At 37.9% G+C, this 9,564-nt stretch overlaps 1 long non-coding RNA gene across 1 annotated transcript in view; it reads right to left on the bottom strand.

Annotated features, from left to right (window-relative positions):
* Positions 1 to 366: 366 nt before the first annotated feature.
* The window catches only part of LOC308070079, a 28,149-nt gene continuing 18,951 nt past the window's right edge, over positions 367 to 9,564 (bottom strand). Inside the window, exon 2 of the long non-coding RNA XR_013930612.1 lies at positions 367 to 9,556. This is a non-coding gene — a long non-coding RNA (uncharacterized lncRNA). The remainder of the gene's footprint in view (positions 9,557 to 9,564) is intronic.

Here is a 9,564-nt window from a genome sequence, read left to right as displayed (position 1 = left end):
AAGGTGGCCTGTCTTGGGTAAACACTGAGGGGGTGTATGAGGAATTAAAAATGGTTGTTAAGTGTGTGGAATTTACACGGTGAAAAGGAAAATCTGAACGTAAGCTTGAAAATACAGCATTCACAGCCAAAATGAGATATTTTTTTTTTTTAAGAACAACATTGGAAATTATTGAGGCTTCAAGTAAATGCTTCAGCATCTTCCTTGTGTCTGTCGTCTTGCTGCGCTAGCTTTGTGCAATGTTACATTCTTCCAGAAAAAGAAGAGCATAACAGCTGGTCCCAATTATCTTAACTACAGTGTGACTACACACATAATTGTCCCCCATTTCCATTTAATTCTATTGCTTAATGAATGAGTTATTAAAAAAAAAAAAGGAAAAGAGAAAAGAAAGAAAAAACCAAAACTGTGGCGTTTGTACTGTGCTCAACCATTTGTTTCTGTTTACTCGCATCAGTGGAGTTCAGTTCACATGATCTCCTTGGTCAGAGGCCAGTGTATTTGATCAGAGGAGAGAGCTTTGCAGAATTAAACAGGCACAGCAGAAAAGACTTTATTTGATGCAGCATAACATAAGAAGTTCCTCCTGGAACTAAATGGCATTTTTTTTTGTACTAGGGCTACAAATGAAGACAACCGTACTAATAAGAATGCCTTTTTTATTTCAGAGAAGGGTAACTGAAAATGACCCAACATTTTGGACCCAACTGACCTTTATCAAAGTCAAAGACTCCTGGCTACAGCGAGTTATTACAGCAAAACCTGTATGCTTTGTACTGTCCTTGATAAAGGTCACGTGAGACTAAATGCCAGACCTTTTCCATCTCTTCACCTTAAGTAAAAACACTACTTTATGTACTAAAGCTGTCTGGATTCATTTAGTGTTTTAAGGAATTATTTGAGTCTGGCATGCCCAGAGGAGTTTTGTACTAGTTTATAACAAATGAGATGCGGAATTTGGAACAGGCAGCACCCTGGAGCACCTGCTTCGTGCATTAGAGAGTAACGTCAGGCTGTTTGTCTGCTGCTGTTTGGGACTCACCCTGCCCTTTTAGAAGTCAGGTGAGAACAAAGATGAAAGCTTGAGGAGAAAGTCAGACACTCAGAAGCTACAGGGAGTAGTGTGTCATTAACATATAGCCAGAGCTTTTTCAGGCTGTCCTTTGTTTTTACCAGAGGCCAGTTTCCTTTCACGCGTGATGCTCACAGCGGCCCTGTGCAGGAGCCATTCCTCTCACCAGATGTGGTCTTCTCTGCCCAGTTGTCCTCACTGGTTTTTTTCTGAACTAAACTACAGGTTTCTTTGCAACGGAGCAGGAATAGACCGTGCTTGGTTCTCTAGCCACTGTTTGTCAATAGCTGGGTTGGAGATTTTTGGGAAAAGCATGCATTGGAGTCAGTGAACACATTCCTGTGGCCTGTTCTTTAACCCAATGCTCAAAATATTTTTTTTTGTTAATTTCTTATTGTTTACCTAAGTACAGATAGTGCACGTTATTTAGCATTATTGGTGGCTTTGGCCAGGCCACCTCAGCTCGTAAAGATGGATTGGTCACAGCCTCAGAAACTGCTAGGATCAGGGTAGTCTCTGTGAAGAATTGTGGAGATGGAACCTTGTCAGTGCGGGTACTGTAGCAGTCAAAGACTTCAAGCTTCACAATTTGGAAAAGCCTAGAAAATCTTTTGGGATAGCTCTTTGATGCATGAGTGCTTGGACCATAGCAGGGCCTTGAGGACCACATAAGGTTTGAGAAGGTAACAGAAGTATATGGTAAGGCTGGCCACCCCCAGGCAGGTAGATGAGAGGTGATGGTTTCCTGCGTGAGGTAAGACTTTCAGCTTCAGCTGAATGGCAGGGCAGGAAAACTGCACTTATGGAAAGAACAGAGGAAAGACGAGAAAGGGTAAGTTCTTGTCTGGTTCTACGTTACAAATTTCTTGCAGCATTTTGCAGCCAGCATGAGGAAGGGAGAGAAGGCTTCGTTTTGCTCTGGCCAGGCAAATTCGTGGTAACAGCTATATTCATGCCAAAGGAAACTGATTTTTCTTGATGGCATCCCCAGTCAGCCCATCATTTCCTCCCTTTCCCTCTTTTCCCACTTGTTCCCTGACTAAGTCTGTCCTCAGGAGAGTTTCTGTTCAGGCTCGATTTGGCATGTAAGGTTAATGTGGTAATTATTTTGACCAAATGAGCATACTTAATCTAGATTTGCAAGATGTCAGGGTGTCTGTCTTATGCACTTCATTTCATCCGAGCCTGAACTTGGGATCATTTGCTACATGAGTTTAGGAATGCATCTGGCAGTTCTCTTATTCTGATGTGTGAAGTGAGTTCTCTGTTAAAATCTGTAACATAATTGTGAAATCTCCATGAATAAAATCTCTATGAACATAGTAATCTAGGAATATTAGTATTGATTTTGAATGTTGGTAGTAACTTGCTTTGAGAAATCATTTATTTTTGCCATCATGTTTCATAGTTTCTCTTTTTTTTTTAATGTGTTTATTTCTATCGTTCTCGATTACTGCCTAATTTTAAAAACCAGAATTAGTTCCTACATGATAATTCAGTTATAAAATACTTAATATTGAAGGCAGAATTATCAAAGTTGGTTGTTACTAGTCTAATTCTGTTCCCATTTAATCAATGCTACTGACTGTTTTTGGCTCCAGTCAGATTAGCATTAGATTGGTGCAAGCTGCATTTGAAAATGCTATCCTGAAAGAATAATATATAGATTTATTATAGGGAATAAACAGCACTCCTGTTTGCTTCAAAGAAAAAAGGGAGGATCACAGCACAGCGCAAGCCATTTGCTCAGATCCATCCCTTCTGTTGCTAAATAAGGCAAGCATTTAGCATAGGCTAATAGTACTCTCATGGCTTTACACTTTATTTGCATTCACCTACCTTTAAGATACTGGTATATAGAATTGTTTAAAGTCACAATATCTGATAAATCTCATGACTGTACAATACAATGGAAGAAACAAAGGTTACAGGAGCCTGGAATACCCATATTCTAGTATTTTGAGACAAGATAATCTGCAAGTAAATGGACTATTATTTAAACAGTATTTATGCTTGAAGAATATTCTGCTGTTTCTTGTAGAGGAACAACTGACCTATGTCTAGTTTGGCTATGTCAGCTAAGACAAGACGCTGATGTACTATCTCAGCAGATTATGTTAGCCAGATTGTGGGAAGTTTTTTTTGGTTTGTTTTTTTTTTTTTGTTAGAAAACCCCACCATACTATACAGGCTTTCTTTTTCCTCTTGGAACAGGATGTGCCTTCCTTCTTTTGCTCTCCATTTAATTCAGCCAGTCTGAGGAAAGCAGTGAGCTTTGTCACTCATCAGGGTGGAAATGTTTGGGAATTGGGTGGAGATCCTCTAACCCGAGGCAGAGGCTGGCTGAACCGCTGTGAAAACACGTGTTAGGCTTTGTGAATATAGGAGGGTATCTTGTTGCATAAAACAGGTTCATGGCAGCATTTTTTATGATATCAAAGGAAGCTACTATTTGACAAGTAACTTGCTCAAAAAAACCCCAACAACCAAAGCCCATTAAAAAAACGCCAAGAAAACCCAGAAAAGGTTATACAAAAGACCTTTGTGTGTCTCCCAGGGCAGCTCTGCATCAGGATGCTTCTGCTACAGAAAGTTCTTCTGTAATAACACAAGACAGTGGACATTGATTCTCCTTTAACTATGTGGTTACAAATGTTTTTAAGGCAATTAAAAAATGCCCAGCATTTTACTGTTTGCTTGCACTACTTCTGGCTGGCTGCCTAAAGTTCACAGGAATGTCTCAAATCCATGTTTAATAATCTCCTGGGTTGTCTGTTCCATATTTCAAAACACTAAAGCAGCAAGACTTCCAGAATTGTAAAGAACACAATCAGGTATCACTGTTTGCTTCCTACTTTAGAAACAGATCACTAATATAAACAATAGATTTTCAATTTACTGGTTTCAGATATGATATCAAAGATAGCTTTTCACTGTCATCAAGAAGCATATTCACAGAGCAGTTATATTTAATAATGATAAGAAAGCTAGTTTTTTCTGGGCATATGGTCTGCATTTTAAGGCAAAATAACAAACTTAGTTACACTTCTGGCTTTTTCAGAAGATCTTATTGGTGACCAGCTTTATTTCTACCAAACGTGCTATGTTTTTGTTATTGATTTAAGTCAGTGCCATCAAGTAGTGCTGAATGCTTTTGGAAATTCCACCTATCCTCCAGTGTAATCAAGTGTGACTTAAATTATATATTCATTTACTGTCTCATACTTTTGCTATAAGCTAATTTAGTAACTATTGTTGCACACCTATGCAGCTTGGTGTATTTTGATTCCCATAAGTATGGGCAACAACTTCAGAAGTCTGTCTTTGTCCCATTCAAAAAATGAGACTTCTCCTAATTCACTTGGGTATGTAATGAATCACCATTTCCCACGCCTCACTGCTTCCTATTTCAAGAATGCGATCCATTTGCTGAATCCATTTTGGATCCAACTATTCCTATTTTTCGGAAGCATTTTCATCTTGAACCTCAGTTCTTCACATAAATAAAACTAAATGACAAAATACTTCAAATGTTAAATGCAGGGAGGACAAGCCCTATTTGTGCTGTCTTAAAGTATAAAAGAATGGTTCATTAGCATCTGAAATCTTCAGTCATTTCTGAAGGTGATACCTTATTCAGTAAGTCTTTAAGACTGTCTGACTGGTGTTTTTATGCTGTGATCCAAAGTGCACTCAGCTACCCGGAGAGGCTCCTGTGTCCATCAGTGGGGTTTGGATGAGGACCAAAGAAGAACGTGTGGTCAGGTAGGAGGCTCTGCCAGAGTGGAACAAGGCTATAGTCTCCAGAACAGGATGAATTGGCCAGTCAGGTCTATAAAGATTTCTTTAATAATATTACTTTTGGCTGAGTTTCAGTCACTTCTTTCTTCCTTTTTTTCATAATACTCATTTTGGCAGAGCTCAGAAAATTCTTGGCTCTCACAAAGATTTTTAAAGTGTCGCATTTAAAAAAGTTTTGGAACAATGAGCTGCCCCAGAAAAGATTAAGATCCTCCATTTTTCTTCAGACACATTTTCAAATTCTGAAATAATTAAACAGGGTGGAGGTCAGGAAATAAATAGCACTGCCAATAACAAGGAAAAGTATCTTCAGATAATAACATGATCCTGTTCTAAAGAATGCTTGATATGACTTCTGCATTAAAGGACATTTATTTCACTGCATTTTATTTCATTTCATCTATTACAAATATTTAGAAAAGAGTATGATTGAGAAGGTTAAAGCAGAGGGAATTTTTGTAATTGAAACAAATTTCTGAAATATGTACAGGTGTAACATCATACCAAAAAGAAGAAAACCAAATTTTTTTTAGATGCGCTTTAATATGTAGGGAACAGTGACAGTTTACGGCAAAGGAGGTCAGTGTAAGCGTAGATCCTATTAGGTTTTTACTGCGCTATTTTGTGTAGAAAACTTGCAGTCAGGTAAGCCAGTGGAATATGGGGGAGAAAGAAATTCAGACTTCTCCAAAAATAGTGGATTTTTCGTTTTCTGCTGAAAACAACTGAAAAAAAGAATCTTCTTGAGATATTGACAGTACGGTTTGTCAAAGTAATAGCACATAAATGGACTCCACATCTAGGCTGGGATTCAGTGTTTTTAAGCATGTGCTTAACTACATGCACATCAACAGCTTCTGCTAGACTTGTTAGTGCCATTCATATAATAATACTTAACAGCACACTAAGTTTTTGACTATTGGAAGACAAAAACATTCATTCACATTTAATTTTTGGAAGTCCTTCTGCGCTTTTAAACCTCACAGAATCCTTAGACTTCAAAGATTGAGATTGTTATGAGCTGGTTCTCATTAATGAAGACTCAAATGCCTGTTCCTGAAAGTGTTATCTGCCGCTGTTATTAGGCACAGCGGTAATAGTTCTGTTGGTACTTTCAGCCAGTATCTAAGCTGGAGAAATATACTAAAAAAAACATCTGACATTAAAAAGGAAAGTTCATTATTAACTACCTATTTTTAATACCGGGCTGCGAGACAGACAGTGATTTTTATAAAAATGTACCTGTTACTTAAATGTATGGTCTGTGTATGAATAGACCTTGACATACTAATAGGCTTTTAAAATGTATTATTCTACCATTCTTTACAAATGGAGTGACCAATTTTAAATGGTCCCTAAAGTGCTGTTCATTTGAACAGGTGCAAGAAATTAATTAAAAGTGCAAGGTAATAGATGGCTCAGATTTAATATGTTTCATTGGGTTTAAATTATCTAGAATGCCAAGAACCACAGAACTATCCTAGGAGTGTCAGTGCAACTTATTAATTTTTCTGAGCTACAGATAGGTGGGAAAACATATCTGTAAGATTACAGGCACTGTAGAAGATTTTGTTTGGTTTCTTAAAAACTGTGATTCTTATCACCCTGTGGAGAAATAATAAGTTCCATAAAAATTATTTTCCTTCAGCACTCTAGTAAAACGTGAGTAAGACCTCATTCTTTTTTACAGTGCGTCTAGTGCTATCCAGTTATTGCTCCACAGCTTAGCAATAACTGCATTCAGGGATGTCAAAACATAAAACTCTGTTGCTCTTCAGAATCAAAGTTGCTCTATAAACATTGTCTTTGTGGTTTATTCAGATGATTCTCCTAATGAAAGGAAGAAATAAGAATGTTTTATTTCCCTTTGTAACCTTAAATTAGAATGAATAAATACCAAATCAGGGGGAAAATTAGGAAGTAGTATGTGTTTCTGAGTAAAAAGAACTGTGTGTCATGTAACAGTATGGAATACAGAAGTACATTGGACATTTATTTGCAGGTGTAATTCCCAGTTTCTGTAATTGCAAGCTAATTTGTCCTAAGACTTTTTTTCCCTACATTCATCAAACTCCATCTTCAAGCAGGAGGATTATCTTCTGCAGCTGATAAAGTAATGCTGCTTCAGTACCATGCTGTTCTGTTCTAAGAAAACTTGCCTTATTCCTAACCTTACGTGTATCCATGGTCAGCAAATACCAGTTTTGGTGATCTGCTAACAGTGTGCCATACAGTAACTGTTTCTTTGTGACGTTTACCTGCATAGGGAATTTCCTGATGCCAAATGGCTATTGCTGAGCCTAGTACCTATGAATAAGCAAGATAAGAGCTTTTATTTAGTACTTACAGGTAGGTTCACCACCCAAACTGTCCTGCGGCCCTTACCTTTGTTAGATGGTAAGACATCTTACTGAAAAAGGTCTCTGTTTCAGTAAGTTCATCTTCAACATTTGTGACAAGAAATAGAGAGCATTGCAGGCAGGGTTGCGCCAATGTTTTATACATGATGTAAACACTTCCCTGTTTTTGTAGAAATACCTTTCTTGAGGCAGCAAAACTACGTTTGGCTTTTTCTTAGCTTCTCTGAATTGGTGACTTGTTGATAGACATCTGTGTCTTTCTGTTATTTCTAACTAAAATATTCGCAACATAAGCCAGGAACTATTACTAGTCCCTAACTGCACAACCTTATGGGTTTTACTATAGCATTTCATCCCTGTCCTATAACTTCACATCTCCTTTTGTCTTGTGTAATACTCCTCCTTGAACTTGCAGTTCAGCATCTGTTTGCATCATCAGGAAATTTGTTAACACACTTCTACTTTTTCTGTCAAGATGATTAGTGAAAATAATGCATAAGATTGTTCACAAGAGTGATGCTTGAAGAACCATATCAGAAACGTGCCTCTAGCCCAGCTTTCAACACAACCTTTGTTATATCCACTTCACCCAGTTCCCTACTTATCTTACAATTCTTCTAACTATTCTGTATATTCTAAATCTGTACTTTCTCAGGTGCCATAGCGCTTAATTCTGCACTGAGATTCAATATTATCTCCTTTTTCTAGAAAATAAGTTCTATAAAAACTTCATCTGGCCAGTCAGTCTGTAATTTTGTAAAAAAATTTTTATACGATGCCCACATTTGATCATTGTCAGAACACATATTTTTGTAGCTGCATAATAAAATCATATTGGAATAAATCCACAAGATGAGTCAGCTGAAGGTCTGGCCAGAGTGGTAGGACAACTGTTTCTTAAAACTATGCAGGAGTATTTAATGCTTTCCAGAATTACATATTCTCAGTTGCATATAGATTAGTTTAAGAATAACAAGAAACTCATGGCATAGGTCAGAATACCTACAGTGTGTTAAGTCAGTGAATTACAGGTGTCTTGTCTCTTTGATGGCAGTTTCTTTTCAACAGCGAATAGTGACTTACACTGAGGTCCTCAAATTGACCAGCCAGTGGTCCAAAACATATAATTTCTGAATGGGTTTCAGGCAGGAAAGTACGTATTTGCAACATTTCTGCTACTGAATGAAGAAGAAAGACAGACCTGTGTCACTTGCTTGGAAATTACTTGGTCCTGCTTCCAATGACAAAACTCCAACTGACTTCAGCTGGGAGCAAGATTGAATTGTGTGATATTTTCAGTAGCAAATTTCTTTATGGTTTTCACAATTTCCTTCAGTTATAAATCTAAATCTTCCTCTGTTAGAAATACAGCTGTTCCTTTGCAAAGTCCAAACCAAAAAGAAAGTCTCCCATTTCTTGAATGAATTCTTCCATTTTATGAGCTGGTTCTCCTTCTTCAAAATCTGGTTATCTTTTGTTGGTCTTGGTATTCTGTAGAGATGGGAAAGAAAGCTCCAAGAACAGTTAGTTACTACCCCCATGAAAAGCAAATCCCAGAGTGTGCCCTTTCTTTCTCAGTTTCCTGTTATTTCTCTGACAAGTTGCTGGAATGCAAGGAATTTGGCATTGTAGGAGGTCATACTGGAAGTTATCATCATATTCTTCAGGACAGCTCAAATCATTCCAGCTCTTCACAGTCTCTTTCTGGTCTACTAATGCTTCCTCAAAATCTGTGTGAAAAACAGTATCTGATCTGAAAGTGTCCTCCTGGGGACTGGAAAAACACTGCATGGAAGGTGAAGGCAAAGAAGGATCAAGCCACATTTTTTATAAGTTCTACGTTTTATTCTCAGAGTCACATCATAAATAATAGCTTAACATCACATTGGGTGTAGATGTGAGATACAGTACACATTTGAGTTTTGTGCTTCAGGAAAGGTCTGGAATCAGGAACCAAATGTACAACAATTTTCAGGGATCATCATATACATTGGTAACGAAAACTATTGAGATGCCACTGGTTTGCTACATGTTGCTTACTGTACATCTTTCTAAAGTAATTTGGTGGAAAAAAGATGGAGCATGACAGCCAGAGAAGTTGTGGAGTCTTTGTAAAGGTATTCAAAACCTGGACCAGGCCCAGGTCCAGCAGGTCCTGGTGACCTGCTCTAGCTGACCCTGCTTGAGCGGAAGTGTTGGACTAGAGGACCCGAGGAGCTCCCGTCCAGCTTCTATGACACGTTATTGGTATTGAGTAAGCATGACCCGTTCTTGCAAGAAGGCTGAATTTAAAAAAGCTATAGAACTGCTAAGCTTGTAACTTCTGACCAT

The sequence above is a fragment of the Falco punctatus genome (genome assembly GCF_963210335.1).
Source record: "Falco punctatus genome assembly, chromosome: 1".
Lineage (NCBI taxonomy): Eukaryota > Metazoa > Chordata > Aves > Falconiformes > Falconidae > Falco > Falco punctatus.
This window is presented reverse-complemented; position numbering and strand designations above follow the sequence as displayed.